At 44.4% G+C, this 15,095-nt stretch overlaps 1 protein-coding gene across 2 annotated transcripts in view; it reads right to left on the bottom strand.

Moving 5' to 3' along the window:
* Positions 1 to 15,095, bottom strand: part of GNG12 (G protein subunit gamma 12) — a 126,787-nt gene that overhangs the window by 67,009 nt on the left and 44,683 nt on the right. For both annotated transcript variants that reach the window (XM_019448928.2, XM_019448927.2), the window contains exon 2: positions 9,950 to 10,002. The gene's annotated coding sequence lies outside the window, so the exon portion shown is untranslated. The remainder of the gene's footprint in view (positions 1 to 9,949; positions 10,003 to 15,095) is intronic.

Raw genomic sequence — 15,095 nt, 5'->3', positions numbered from 1 at the left:
AGGATATTACTTTTTTTTTTTTTAGGAGAATTTTCCACTGGGCCTCACACAGGGTTCCCTTTGCAGGGCCTCCCTCTGTGCAACCACAAAGCCACTGGAGGCCTGAGAGCACCCGCCCTGCTTTCCTGGAGGAATGGTGGGACCTTGCCACCTCCTGAGGGTGTCTGGTGGCCAGGAAGGAGCCCAGACAGCAATTCCTCACTGGCCTTCCTTCCCTTCACAGAAAGGATTACGTGCTCCCAGTGGGAACTCAGATAAAGCCACAGAAGAGGTCTCACACAGGGCATAACCTGTTCTCAAAGTTGAAGCAAACTGTAGGTTTAGTCTCTTGGTGATGGCATAACAGGGCAGAAGGAAAGACCCTGAGTGTGTGCCAGTTCTCCCTGGCCTAGGAACAGATCTAGTTTTTGTGGACCCTGAGCCTTATTCGATTTGGGGGCCCCTTTACCAGAAGAATATAAAATTAGGAATGGCACATTAGCTATAGGATCTCAGAAGGGGTCCCCAGTGGTGAAAGACCCTGAAACTCAGGCATCATAACTGTCATTAGCTCTGTGGCCAGCACTGGTGGCTGAGGAGTTACTGTGTCGGCAAGAGGCTCCTGCAAGCCTTGTCCACAAAATGGCAATGGGTGATTTCTGTATGGTCACATGGCTCAGTTCCCACCTCAGGGAGTGGACTAAGAGGCTGGGAAAGAGAGTGCGAGGTGGTCAGCGGCCAAAAGTGTCCCCATAGGTTCTGCTCCTTCTTCACCCTGCCCCAGGCACATCGCAGGTGCTCAATAAACGCCTCCCAACCAAACAACAGAAGTGGCCCCACTGCTTCCCCACCTACCCGTCCCACCCTGAAGGCTGTACTGCCTCCCCTTTTCTCTAGCTCACCAGCCAGGTTTTAAGCTTCTAAGTAAAGGAAGTACTCCTGAACAGTCTATCTGCGGAGGTGGGTAAGTCAAACCCAACATAAGAGCGGGTTTCTGCTTCCCTGGGCAATTCATTCACCAAAGATGTACAGGCATGAGTTACCTAAACTTCAAAATCAGTCCAACAAATCATGATGCCGCTTCATTCTATACAAACCCTGTACTTGGCACAGCATGGGCACCTGGTAAGATGCAAGAAGTCTGGAGCTCTACTGGCTCCGGAGTGCCCACAGCCCCAGGGGGATCCTAGGAAGGAAGTGTTCCCCGTGATTCCTGTTAGAGGGAACGAACCTCCTTAATCAGGAATCCGAGCTCCACCACTGGCCAGCTTTCCAACCCTGCCTGACCAAGCCTCTGCCCTTGTTTTGGGTCATCCCGTTGGCTCAGACCCTGCCTTCTCCCCCTCCTCCTGATGGGAAGGTCAGGTCTCCTTTTGAGACCTCCTTGGGCTCCACAAAGGTTCCAACTATGCCAGTCCTATTGACAACAGAAAAGAAACTGATGTGAATTTAAAGCACCTAGCCAAATATAGCTATGTTTGCATATTTTCACAGTCCCTGTAAAAATAATCTATAAACTTCTCCCAATCTAGTGGCAAAATCACTTATTCAAATCTTAACAAGGAAATGAGAGGAGGTCTAAAGATATGACAAGTTGTTTAGTTAATGTAGCTTGCTTTTGTATATGCTACAGCCTGGTATTTATAAGCAAACCTGCTCCTAAATGTTCTTGTTCTTTCTTGAATAAAACAGTGAGAAGTTCTTACGTATAAAAGTGTCTCCATGAAGCCATTTATCACAAGGAAAAAGAAATGTTCTGCAAAATAAAGGTAGTATCGTGATGTGAAGATAGTGGCCACCATTATTTGGGTGCTTACTGTGTACTAAACATTTCACGTGGATTATTTCACTTAATTCTCTCAATAACCCTGTGCAGTGTTATCCTCATTGTACTGATGCAGAAGTTGAGGCTTCAAGAGTAAGTGACTTGCCTGAGGTCGCACGGTGCCCAAGGTATTTAGTGGTGGATTTGAGGTTGGACAGGTTGACCTTTATTTTTAGCCCTTGAGGCATGCTGCCTGTGCAACCAAAAAAAGTCACTTTGTACACGACAAAGAACTAATGAGATTTGCAAGCTACTTTTTCAAAGCAGGTGGTCGCACACATTTTGATTTTTTCTCAAAATCCTATTTGATCCAAAAAAGAAAAAACTGCTGGAGAATTGGGCTTCTTCTTTCAAGGCTATAAGGATTTTTAAGAAATCATTGCAACAGTCAAAAGCAAATAATGGTAACACCTACCATTTATTGAACATATACTATGTGACAGGCCGCTGTGCTGAATTCATTATATGCAATGCTTTCCTCAATGCAGCTACCTCATGAGGCAACTGGCATTATCCTCATTTAGCAAATGAGGAAACTGAGGCTCAGAGACCTTGCCCAAAGTATCTCAAAAGCTAAGGAAAGGTCTGGACTCTGATCTACCTGTCTACACAATACACCTCCCTGCTGTAAAATGCACACAAATAAAAAGAATGTTTTAGTTGACAGCCTGTTAGCTATTTCATACATCTAGATATGTGAATGGCCAAATGGAAAGTGCTGTATCCTTGGAGGCCAAGAGAAGACAACAGGTGAGAAGCGGTCGGGGGGTTCAGTTCTGCCCTGTCAGCCTCTGTCTCCAACATCACCTGGGGTTTGAAGGAGGACACAGAGCAGGGGATGGAGGAGAAGGGAGCTAGATCCTACCGTCTTTATAAACAGCCAGAAAAACTAACAGGAGGGCATAAGGCAGGTTCACATCTGGATACACGTTGAGTCTTGCTGGGGGAACCAGTCCAATGATGGAATTGCCCAAAATGCACTTAATACATTCTTAGGCCATCATCCCCAAAGCGACTCCAACTCTGACTCGAGTGTCCTGCTAGCATGTGTCACTTGCTCATCTGACACTCTGCCTTTACCAGGAGGTGGGGGACCTAAACACAGAGTGATCTACCTACCATCACAGTGGCCCAACTTGCACATGACAAAAGAGGGCACCTTGCCAGAGAGGCCAGGTTCACAATGCTGGGGCTGGAGAAGGCAGAAAAATCTGCTGACTCCAAAGGATGCTGAAGCATAAAAGAAAAACTGCAAAAAACAAAACAAACAAACAAACAAAACAGGGGGGAAGGGGTGGTCTTTGCAGGACAGTAGGGCATATTCTGTAGTCTTGATTTTTCAGGGTTCATAAACTATGGACGGAGCCTTGATTAGAAATCCCCATGAAGCATGGCCCCCATCAGCCCTCAGAACAAGAAAAACTATGTTAGGGTCATGAGCATGGGAGACGGTGATTGAGCATGGAGTTTCCAAATACTAGCTTTCTCTTGCGGTTATAACAAGTGCACTTTGGTGTGATGGTAAGGAAAACCTTCCCGGAGACAAGGTCAAAGGCTTCCCTGTGGTCTTAGAGGCAGGGTGCTGGTAAAAGCCTGGCTGCCATTGGAATCTCTGCTGCCCAGGCCGATTTCTTCAAACTGGGAGTCACACACACACTTCTGATACCCATTAAAGGGAATGTAGCTGGGAGCTGGGCCTGGCTTTGTGGGAGCAGCATCCTTCCAGCAACTTCACGTTATCTGAAAATTGGAAGAAGACATTTGGGAGAAGAGGAGGAGGTGGGGGGCTCCCCATGCTCGCTCAAGTTTCAAGAACAGGACGGAGAGTCGCTTTTAGGGGCGCTGAAGAGGAGTTCCTTGCAGTAGCCAGGGGTTAACAGTTAATCTAACAAGATGCTGAAGTGGAAGTTTCCACTCCAGCATCAAGATTCAACAGATGGGAAATTCCAAAGCAAGGGGCCAGACCATTATGTGGAAATTTCTAAGAAGCTGACTTAGCTGGCTCAAAGATCCATAAGGAGGATATATAAACAGGTTCAGGGCAGTGGAAAGGGATGAGGATTTTGTGAGGCAGATTCCTTGGAAATTCTCTGATTCCCACCCTCCCCAAGATGGCTTGGGTGGAGGGAGCTGGCCTTTCATTTCAAGCCTAGAGAAAAGGGTTTCAAAGGCAATGTCTGGAAGGCTTGATATGGGTCTCCTAGAGTGTGGGGACTGGTATGTGACTTCTGCCTGAGGAACCAAAATATGAGGGGGTTACTAAGGAGGCCTAAGGTGGGAGAATAGAAGGCTGTGTCAGGGAAAGTGACTGCTCACCCCCTACCTCTGGGGGGTTGAAGGAGTATGAACTCTGGGCTCCAGGAATGCCAGCTTTGGTCTCCTTAAAACAGGTTCTACCCAACGGCCTTCATTCAGCCTGATGGTGAGAGGATCCCAAAGACAGAACGTGAATGGAAACCAGAAGCTGCTGGCTGATGGTCACAGCCAGCAGAAGGAGACATACTGCCTGAGTGCTGGAAAGTTCCAGCAGGGGGGCCTTGAGAAAGCCACGGAAGCAGCCAGGAGAGAAAGAGTCCATTTATCCATCAGCCAGGCTTAGAGGACCCAGTACCAGGCGTGACAATGGCAGTCAGGTAAGAATCTTCCTCTCTTCCTCCCTCTCTCCCTACTTCACCTGGGGAAGCCTGAAGTGGTGGGCAGCTGGGGAGACCCATACTGGCAAGATGGCGGGGAAGGGGTGAGTCTTCTCTTGAGTGAATACTGACTGCTGATTGACCACACATTGAGTGTTTCCAATTTCCAAAGCAAATGTGCATGTGTGGTATGTGTGTGTGTTACTTACGGGGGCCATAGGACTTTTTATTGCCAAAGAAAAACCAGAGAAGTCATAGGCTTAAGTTTTTAAAATAAAATGGAGAAAAGACACACCTCACTGAATAAACAGACAATATAGCCATGTCTTAATTAGGTCTCGGATGCCACGTGTGGAATGTCTAATTACAGCTAACCTTTGCTAAGAACAGACTATGGGCCAGGCACGAGACCAAGGACTTTACAGGTATTACCTCATTCAGTCCCCCTAACAACTCCAAGAGGCAAGTGTTATTATCCCCTTTGACCACTAAGGAACCTATGGTTCAGAGAGGTTGGGTGACTTTCCTAGGGTCACACAGGTTGGTAAGCAAAGTAGTAGCCTGGACTCAACCTCAAGTCTGACATCTAATCCTGAACCTTTTTTATCCTTGCAGATGAGTGGTTTTCAGCAGACAGTGGTGACTGAAGTAGGGCAGGAACTTGGGTCCTGCCCACCCTTCCCTCTTGGGAGTCCCTAAGCTAGATAACCAAAGAGCAGAGCTTGTAACCCCTGAATTGCATGATCTTAGTGGCCTCTTCCAACTCTGGGATTCTATGATTCTATCATCTGTGGGGAGAAAGGTAGAGAGAGGTGGACCCACAGCAGCAGATACAGGGAAGACAGAAAAGATGGAGTTTATATTCTGTATTCTCACAGTGGCAGAGAGAAGGAGCTGGTTCTTGTACGTGTTACTATAGACCTGAGGTTTGCGGAATTATAGTCATGTGTATAAATAACTAGTTCAGATAATGCACATAAAGCACGTAGCACAGAACCTGGCACCAGAGTAAGCATTTAGGTAAATGGCAGCTATGGTTGTAAAAAGTTTACATATATGCCTAAAAACCTCAACATGCAATTTAATGCAACATACTCAGCCACTGACATCACTGTGTCTGTTCCATAGGGAACTATGTTTATCATGGACACTAAACTTTATTAGCTGAGCCAAGACAAGAAATGGATGCATAAGATTAAGCTAGCCAAATATAAAACAATTTAAGTACGTGTGAAGCAATGGCTCTTAAACGGTAGGGGCCATGGAATCCTAAGAGAAAACAATGGAAGCATAATCCCTTTTTCCAGTAAAAAAGTGCATACACACAATTTTGCAAATAATTATAGAAGCTCATTCATTTTTTTCATTCAATGGGTTACAGGTCTACTGAAGCCTATTTACTGTGTCCAGGTTAATAATCACTCCTATAGATTCTGGGGATGCGGTAGGAGATCCTCAAGCCCAAAGCTGCCTATCCGACCCCACGGTGGGGTCACCCATCCTTGACCTCTCCATATGCTGTTACTAGTCTTGATCATGATACCAAACCTGGAATAGATAGCCGATGAAAGTGAAGCTGAATCTAATTTTAAACCTTTCCAGTTTAGTGGACACCCCTCCCCGTGCCCCCATTAAGAATTTCTAAATCAGTGGACTCTGGTACCTAAAAATTTTATCTGCTTGGCACTCCCTTCCTTCCTTCCTTCTACTGGTAACGAAATTCTTCCTTTTTTCATAGGGATTGCATTCCATGAAATGGGATTCACCCTCTCTCAAGGGCCACAGAAACAAACCTTGCCCAAATAGATACTGCTATTGTCTTCTGTGTGCTTCTAACCAAGTTGATTCAGGCAAAGAATCCAAACTGGGCCCGTTAAGATCCCTCCTTGGTCCTATTGCTAGAAAAATGGGAAAAGAAGCAACCCCTTTTCACTGAGATCCATAGCTGTGAGGATGATGGAAATGTAACATTGATGGCCACCTCTGGCACATGGTGAGGGAAGAGCTTGCCTGTGAATGAAGTTGACAGAGTTGAGCAGAGCCAAAAAATGGAGAGAGTGAAAGATAATGGCCTAATGATACCTTTTGAACCCCTGGACACAGCTATACCAGAAGCCCATTCCAATATAGACATCTTAATCATGTAAGTCAAGAAACTAGTGGGGCTCCTGGGTGGCTCAGTCAGTTAAGTGTCCGACTTCGGCTCAGGTCATGATCTCACAGCTCGTGAGTTCGAGCCCCACGTCAGGCTCTGTGCTGACAGCTCAGAGCCTGGAGCCTCCTTCGGATTCTGTGTCTCCCTCTCTCTCCTCTGTTCATGCTCTCTGTCTCTGTCTCAAAAATAAATAAGCATTTAAAAAAAATTAAAAAAAAAGAAACTAGTTTCAGTTGGATTTCTGTTACTTGCAAACAAAACAATTATAATAACAATAATAGTAAAAATATTTATTATTTGTAAAACAAATTGGATGGTGAATGGAAGACAGTTTTACAAATGCGCCTGTTGTGGTAGCTGTTTGGGGAAGCTCTAGGTGAGCAGGCTGAGAAGGTGGTGGCCTTGGACCAGGAAGAGCCCTGCGCCAAACTGTCAGCAGATGACTTGGTCCTCCTCCCCCTCTTCCGGCCCTTGTGCAGACCTCCCACCACTCCATCCTTCCTTGGGCAGCTGGGCGCCCTCTGGCCCTTTCCTGTGCCTCCCACTAATGGTTGCTCTACCTTTCCCATCTCCTCTCATCCAATCAAAGCAGTTCACACTTCTACAGGACCTTTTACTTGACACTGACAGGCTGTCCATGGTTGACAGCAATTCAATCAAGTATTTCTTCTTTCAGGGATGAGCACATTTTAACTGGGTATTTTGAAGAGGACAAAAAACCCAAAGGGCTCATTCACTAATCGTGGAATAGGCCCTAATGATGGTACAGATGCAACTCAACAGGGGGCTCTTCTCGTAAATCTCAAATAATTCCATGTAAAGCAGTTAGCAGTGCCTGGCTCACACAGTCAGCACTCAAAAAAAAAAAAAAGAAAAGAAAAGAAAAGAAAACCCCAGTACACACTAATATGACTTATTGCTGCTGTTATTATGTATCCTCCCATGACTACCACACAACTACTCACTGCCTATTCCTCCATCACTACCACGACCACCCCTACCACGAAGGTAACTTCCCCTTTCTTAACCTTGGCTAGCCTCAGATCCATAACCAGTTAATGCACTTTAATTATTTTTTATGGTTTATAAAACACTTGCACATACATCCTCCTTTTAGATCTCCTGGCAGGCCTCAAGTTAAACATCATTCCCATTTTACAGAGGGAGAAACTGAAGCTCAACGAGGTTGAGTTCATAAGGTCCCACAGCCAGCAGCAGAAGAGTCAGGGCTCAGACCCAGGTCTCATATAAATTTCTTATTCTTTCCATAACAAGTGGTTGCCAACTTGTGCACAGCAATCGCATGCGAATCATCTGAGCACTTTAAGATTCTGGGAGTCTACCCCAGACCTAATGAATGGGGAGGGCGCAGGGGAAGGGACCGCGTGCTTGTGTTTTAACAGGTGTCACATGTGATCCTGATGAGCTGCTGACAGACAACCAACTGTAGTGTCCATGCTGCCTCCTGCTATATATACTAAGTACCTATACTAAGGTATACCTGCTATGTTAGGACTAAGTACCTGCTATACTCTCAGTATACACCTCTGTGGTGCAAGGAAAGTATAGGTAGCCGTCTGCTCTCTAAAGTCCGTTTTCTACCACTGTATAACAGTTATCTCACGGCAATCATGTCTAGGTTTAAAGACATCACTGACAAAGCAATGGAAGAAGGAAGACTAGCCAAGGTGAAGGGAGTGAAACACAGAGCACAGGGTTTGGCTTTGAAATAGTTCAGGGCAGGGCAGAGTCCAGATGGCAGGAATAGGCGGGGAGGCCATATTGTGGAGAAGGGAATATTCCAGTGGGACCTTCAGAATGGGAAGGGTTTCCAAGTGGAGAAGGGGTGAGCAGCATGAAGTATCCTCCAGAGAAATGGTAATGGCTGGAATAAAGGAAATAGTGAGAGGCGAGCAGGAAAGGATGTAGCCAGGTGATGGATATGGAGAAGCCAGAGAGAGGAGTCGAGGCTGGTGCTGTGGGTGACCTGGGGCACCGACAGTTTCTGAGCAAAGCAGGGACAGCCTGAAAGATGAGCCAAAGGATGACCAGTGCGGCAGTGTAGAGTGGAGGGAAGGTCAGAGAGTGGGCAGTCCGACACTGGCAAGAACACCTCGAAACCTGCTGAACTGAGATGCCAGCTGGCAGTGCCAGGGCCTGTCAAGCAGAATGGGGACAGAGGATGGCAGGCTATGGGACAGGCATGGATTGGAGTCCTCACTCCATGCCCTTCTCTTTCCCTGTGACTCAGAAGCCCTGTATGGCAGGACTATAAAAATGGCCACAATCCTTCCCCTCTCTTTATCCATGCTGCCTGCAGTACAGTTCTGTAGCTCCTGTACTAGGGGGTAGACTCTGGAGCCTCGTGATTCCAGGCCAGCCATACAGCTCACTTTGGCCGAAAGAATGTGATGGAAACAACGCTGTGCCACAGCTGAGCCTCAGCCTCAAGACGTTCCCACTTTGTCTCAGTACCCTGATCAACCCCATGCGAACATGCTCAGGGTAGCCTGGAGGATGGTGAGACACATGCCTTAGCCATCGTGGACCTGTAGCTGACTTCAGACAGGAGTGGTCCCACCGGAAACCAGAAGAATCACACAGCAAAGCCCAGCCCAAACTGCCAACCCACAACATTGCAGGATAATGAAACGATTGTTATTTGGAGTCAGGAAATTTCGGCTCGAATTTCTGGCAGTATATTTTGGAGTGGTTTCTTACGCAGCAAAAGCTAACTGCTACGCACTGCAAATAAGAATATCACCACAGTATTAGGGAGTCAGGCCACATGAAGCCCCAGAAGATTTTTCACTTAAAAAGTATATTATTTGCCTAACTCTAAAGTCAGTTTTCTACCAATGCATAACTATTCTCTCACAACAATCACATTTAGGTTCAAAGAGAGGAGAAGAAACCTCCAGCAGTAAGAAAGCTAATACGTTGTAGCTGTAAGCCAATTTTCATTACAACACACTGCAAGGGACTGTCTGAATTCCTTGGCTGAAATAACACTTTGTTGTTTTGGATACTGCTTAAAACAAGCAGACCATCAACATGGGCCTGGAAATAGTTTCATTACCAAAAAAAAAAAAAAAAAAAGAAAATTTAACAGTATTTGGCATATAATCATAGATCTTTTCCCTGACCATGTTCTTAGCAAAGGAATGTGGATTGATCTACTTTTTTTTAAGGCATGGAAACATCTTAAATCCTTTCAGAGAGGAAATTTTAAAAAGTGTGAATAAATAGACATCTAATCATAGTCCTGGTAGGGATGTATCTAACTTAGAAGTGTGAATATCATTTCAAAAATAATGTCAAACAGTCACATTGTTTTAAAAATGAAAGAGAACTCACCAGAAAGACTTCCTGTGGCCCACCGTTTTCAGGTTGGAAGTGGTGGAATGAATCTGAAATAGAATTAAGCAAACATTCCATAAGTAAATCACACTTGCAAAGGGTGTGCTTTCAGTCCCAAGTGACCGCCATGATGTTGAGTATTTATTCTTTTAGTTAAAGATTAGCAAAGCTTTTTCTGGCTCCTGATGGAAGAGGGAGAGTTTTTTGCCTACATATTTCAACTTCCTGAATAGAGAGCCTTCTCTCTTCTACTTCAGGGAGCGCTGAAAGTCTGAAGCCAGTATAACTATAAATGGTAGTGTTTTCATCCAAACCCCTCCAAGTCAGCAGAAGCCTCTTTGGTTGTTGCTCTTGCCTTGGTCCCTCAACCCCTTCTGCTAGGACCAAGCCACAGCTCCCTGCATGGAACCAATTAAAAAAATGGACAGTCCAGCACAACCTCCAGGATAATAGGGAAGAGTGTACAAGGCTTCCCAATAGATCACAAATAAGCACAAATTTTTGTTTTATTGATAAGGATGAGCCCAAGGCAGTCCTGCTCAACAGAAATAGAACATGAGCTATATATATATAATTTTCTATTTTCTAGTAGTTACACTAAACAGGCAAAAAGAAATGGATGAAATTTTAATGATATGTGTAACTGAATTTATTCAGAATATTATCATTTCACCATGTAACCAATAGAAAAATTACTAATGAGACATGTCACATTCTTTTCGTCACACTAAATCTTTAAGACCCAGCACGTCACAACGCAGACTAACCACATTTCAAGTAGTCAACAGCCACAATGGCAAGTAGCCACATCAGACACAGAGGGAATCCACTTTTGGCCTTCAGGTTCTGGTAAATCAAGTCAAATGCATGAAGAGATTTTATTCATCTATTTTTCTCCTCTTAGTAATCCATCATCACCCCATTTGTGATGTCATTTTACTGGAAATAATCACGTAATAATAGCAAATATTTATATAGCACTTAACTATGTGCCAGGAACTGTTCTTGGCATCTGACTTCAATTAACACTCACAATAACCTTATGAGATAAGCATATTATCATTCCCATTTTGTAATAAGGAAACTGAGACGTGGAGAGGTTAAGTAACATACTCAAGGTTATACGTTGGTGACAGAGCTGGGATCGTAATCCATGTAGAGGTCTGCCTCCAGATCCCATGTCCTTTAGCCACTAGACTCTCACCTAAATGTGAATGGCTCAAGATAAGATAATTACTTTCAGTTTTAGTTATAACCACCAAGTGATCCAAGGCTGCTGTCATGATACATGGTCAGATAATAGCAGTGACGGCAGACGGAGGAGTTACGGGATGTGCTAGCAAATTAAAATAAAAACAACATGGAGGAGGAGCAAAATCACCACAAGCAGGCCTGGGTCTGACCGGGATGCAGCAGGAGGTTAATGGTGTCGGGGTTGGGGGGGTAGGTGTCGGTCTTTCGAAAATTTTGTCTTCACAATTTTTCTGAGGGAAGGGTCTATCACTTCCATCAGATTCTCGAAGGGGTCTATAAGATAGGCACCTCTATATCCGTCCTAGCTGGGTGGAGAGGAAGACCAGAAGAATCAGGTAGAAAGGAATTCAGAAAACATATCCTTTTAAATTGATTAATCCGTGGTCCCCAAAGAAGTCACACCTAGTGAGAAAAATAAGATCCACACGTGTGAACTCCACGCCCATACAGTAGGAAAGGAGGTTGGTCAGGGACACTGTTCAGAATCAGCAGGCCTTGGACTGAGGCCACTGTGGCATGCTGAGCCCCGAACCTGCTGAAAGTCCTTCAGTGGCTTCCTCTAGGTTGTAGGAGCAAATCCAAGTTCCTTAGCCCAGTCTCAAAAGCTGCAGTGGTCTCATGCCTGACCTCTTCCCGGGCACTCAGATATCTTGTCTTTTAGCTACACAGACCTATTTACAGGTCCCTACATGCCACACACTCACCCCTCTGTGCCTTTGCAGATTCTGTTCTTTCTGTCAAACACATCCTTTCCCTATCGTATTAGCCTACCTGTAGGCATCAGTTCCAAAGTCATCTCCTCTGGGAAGCCTTTGTGAACTCCTTTGGCTGCCATAGGGACAGCTTTCTCTCTCTGCAGTAACAGTAGTATTCATTCAATTCAGTTGAGAATTATGTACCACTACGGATAATAACAAAAGCTGGTATTTATGGAGTCATGTGCCAGGCACTGTTCCAAGTGCTTTGCATGTTCCTCTAATCTACTCAGTAACCATACAGGGTAGGTCCTTTTATTACTCCATTTAGCAGGTGAGCAAACTGAGGCATAGAAGTCAGCAGCCTAAAGTTATCCAGCTTGTAAGTGCAAGAGCCAGAGTGTGAATAAAAACACACTGGGATAAAAAGTCTCCAAATATGTTCTTTAGCAAAGCAAGCTTTCACTTCATCTTTTAAATCCAGCCAGTGCTGAGGGGATATGTTTTAAATCCAGCCTATGCTTGTTCACTATGAGAGGGAACAGACATAACTCAGAGCTTGGCCAACTCGATCATGCCTCTAACGAGATCATCAGCTTCCCTTAACTTTGCACATGGATCTAAGTAATAACATGCCCTCTGAAAGCCTTGGCTGACCATTATAAAGGAATGACAGAAAAGACCCTTTCCTTTAAAAGATGCAACATTCGGGGCGCCTGGGTGGCTCAGTTGGTTAAGCATCCAACTTCATTCAGCTCAGGTCATGATCTCGAGGTTCATGAGCTCGAGCCCCACATGTCAGGCTGTGAGCTGACAGTGGGGGGTCTGCTTGGATTCTCTCTCTCCTTCTCTCTCTGCCCTCCCTGCCGCCCCCCACTTTTGCTTGCTCTCTCAAAAATTTTTTTAATAAAAGCAATATTCAAGTTAAAAAAGTACACAAAGCCCTATTTTTTTTTTTTTTGGATTTACTTGGCTTCAAATAACTCAGTGAGTATATTCCAAATATTTTTAAAATAAAAGTCTGTTGAAAATCTCCTTTTGTTGTCCAGTCATGGCTTTGTCATTCTTTACCCTTCAGTTCCACAGTATGTTTCTTTCCAGCACTATCTAAACTCTCCTTGGATGAATATAAAAAGTGACCTTGTAGGAGGACACTCTCCCCTTTCTCTACCAGTGGGAAAGACAAGAGTTTCAAGATCTGGGACATACACAGACTTCTAGGGAGAGAAAGAGCTCTCTGTAGCTCACGTCAGAGATTGCATCAGGACATTGGCCCAGCCTACCACTCGCCGATAAATGCAATTAGCCATCACAGCCCCTCTTCCCACTGCATCCAGAATGTAAAAGAAACCACCAACTTCCCATGTATATGGACGTCAACATTATCTCAGTTATTAACAATAAAATTATAATAACCAATTGTGTTTTGACTCTTCCTACCTCATCTCCTTCTACAATAAACATTAATCTAATTGTTATTGAGACGTTTACTGAATGCAAAGTATGTGCCAGGCATGGTTGTACCTGCTGGAGATATAGCAGTAAATGAGGTAAACAAGGCTCCTGATATAGGGGCCCTCCCACTGTAATGGAAGACAGAAAATAAACAAGTACACAAAGAAGTAAGTAAGATAACTTCAAATAGTGACAAGTTCTACAAATTTTTCCATGTAAGCATGGAGTGATGTGACCTACTGAAGAATTTAACAATGTCTCTCTGGAAGCTGCATGGAGGAGTCTGGAAGAGGCAACAGTGGATGGATGGATCAGTGGTGACCAGTATGAGGCCATTCAATTGTTTAAGTGAGAAATGATGGTACCTTGGGCACAGGATGGTAGCAGTTGAGATGGAGAGAAGTGAATGGATTCAGGATAGGTTCTGGAAGTAAAACAATTAAGACCTGCTGCTGAAGTGGTTGTGGGAAAGGAGAGAGAGGAACGGGTCTAGAGGACACCTAGGTTTTGGCTCAAGCAACTGGGTCAGTGGTGTCTTCTTTAGGGGAGAAACAGGTTGTGCGAGGAAAATCAAGAGTTCTAATTTGAAACAAAAAAAAAAAAAAAAAGAATTGATTTGATCGACCTTGTTAACTTTGAGCTACCCAAGTGGAGATGTCAAGAAAGCATCAAGAAGTCTTGAACTATTGCTGTCCACTACAATAGCTGCTAGCACATGTGGGAATTTAAACAATTAAAGACTCATAAGCCATATTTCAAGTAATCAAGTAGACATAGTAGCCACTGTACTGAACAGCACAGGTGTACGTATTTGTGTCACTGTAAAAAGATCCACTCGATAGGAATCGTCTAAAATGCATGTGATAACTTGCTAGACTCCATTACTATATAACATTTACTGTCATTATAAAATACAAAATTATAGCCCTGGGAGATCTTTAAACAGCCACTGGATCCTGATCATACCTGCTTCTAGTTCATGTTAATTCTCTAGAAAATACAGAATATAGCACTGTAGGAGGTGGGGTGGGGGGAACATTAGTTTTATAGGCCTGGCTTCTAGCTGTCTTGACTACCACGACTTCCAGCAAATCACTTAACTAACAGGTGCCTCCATTTCCCCACCCACAAAATAGGAAGTGACCCTGAATGGGCTATACTGAGAAACATGTTGGAGAATGTTTCCAGCTCTCAAGACATCTCCACCTTTCCTAGTCAGATCCGTTCTCATTTCCACTTGCAAATTCTGACATGATGTTATCTCAAATGGCAAAATGGATATAAAAGGGCCTTCAAAACATACAAGGCCCTACTGTAGGTGTAAGTGTAAAAGATACATGTTCCACAAAGGTGAGGCAAAATATACCCTGTGTCTTGAGCCTATCATAGAAATTTGTGTTACTAGATGTTGCAGGGCTCCTGACTTTATTTTTTTATTTAAAAAAATTTTTTTAATGTTTATTTTTGAGAGAGAGAGAGACAGAGCACAAGCTGGGGCAGAGAGAGAGGGAGATACAGAGGGACAGAGAGAGACACAGAATCAGAAATGGGCTCCAGGATCTGAGCTATTAGCACAGAGCCCATCATTAGGCTTGAACTCACAGACCACGAGATCGTGACCTGAGCTGAAGTCAGACACTTAACTGACTGAGCCACTCGGGTGCTCCAGGACTCCTGACTTTATAAAGCAATACTGTAATGCGTCAAAGAATCAGGACAAGTCTTGAGCCCGAAAGGTG

Source organism: Panthera pardus, unplaced genomic scaffold, assembly GCF_024362965.1.
Source record: "Panthera pardus isolate Hobbes unplaced genomic scaffold, ASM2436296v1 HiC_scaffold_11, whole genome shotgun sequence".
NCBI lineage: Eukaryota > Metazoa > Chordata > Mammalia > Carnivora > Felidae > Panthera > Panthera pardus.
The sequence above is the reverse complement of the archived record's forward strand: the minus strand, read 5'-3'. Positions and strand labels throughout refer to the sequence as shown.